Source organism: Plasmopara halstedii (assembly GCF_900000015.1).
Source record: "Plasmopara halstedii genome assembly, contig: Scaffold_1583, whole genome shotgun sequence".
NCBI lineage: Eukaryota > Oomycota > Peronosporomycetes > Peronosporales > Peronosporaceae > Plasmopara > Plasmopara halstedii.
Genome location: NW_020188494.1, coordinates 83,780 through 84,128, shown reverse-complemented (window position 1 = coordinate 84,128; position 349 = coordinate 83,780).

The window sequence follows — 349 nt, the reverse complement described above, 5'->3', positions numbered from 1 at the left end:
GCCAATTGTTCCTTTCAGGACTGTATACATGATGTGAGTGGAGCGCTAGTTCAGATCATTCGACATCCATAACCCCCCATAAAAATTGCATATTACGGAATGAATAATTGCTTGACTGTTCAATACGTCGACTGACAACAAGCCAAGCTGACTGCGGAGGGAGTAAAATTTATCTCTGCCTCACTGTCGCGAATATTGTTAACGCGATAGATGGGAGATTCGAACTGACGAGAGTTGTCCCATAAACTTAGCGCCTAGACTACTTAGCCACGCTGACACCTCTAGTCGAGACAATCGAGCTCAAATGTGACCACGCCACCTCCAGACCAGCACCGACGCCAGGCCACCA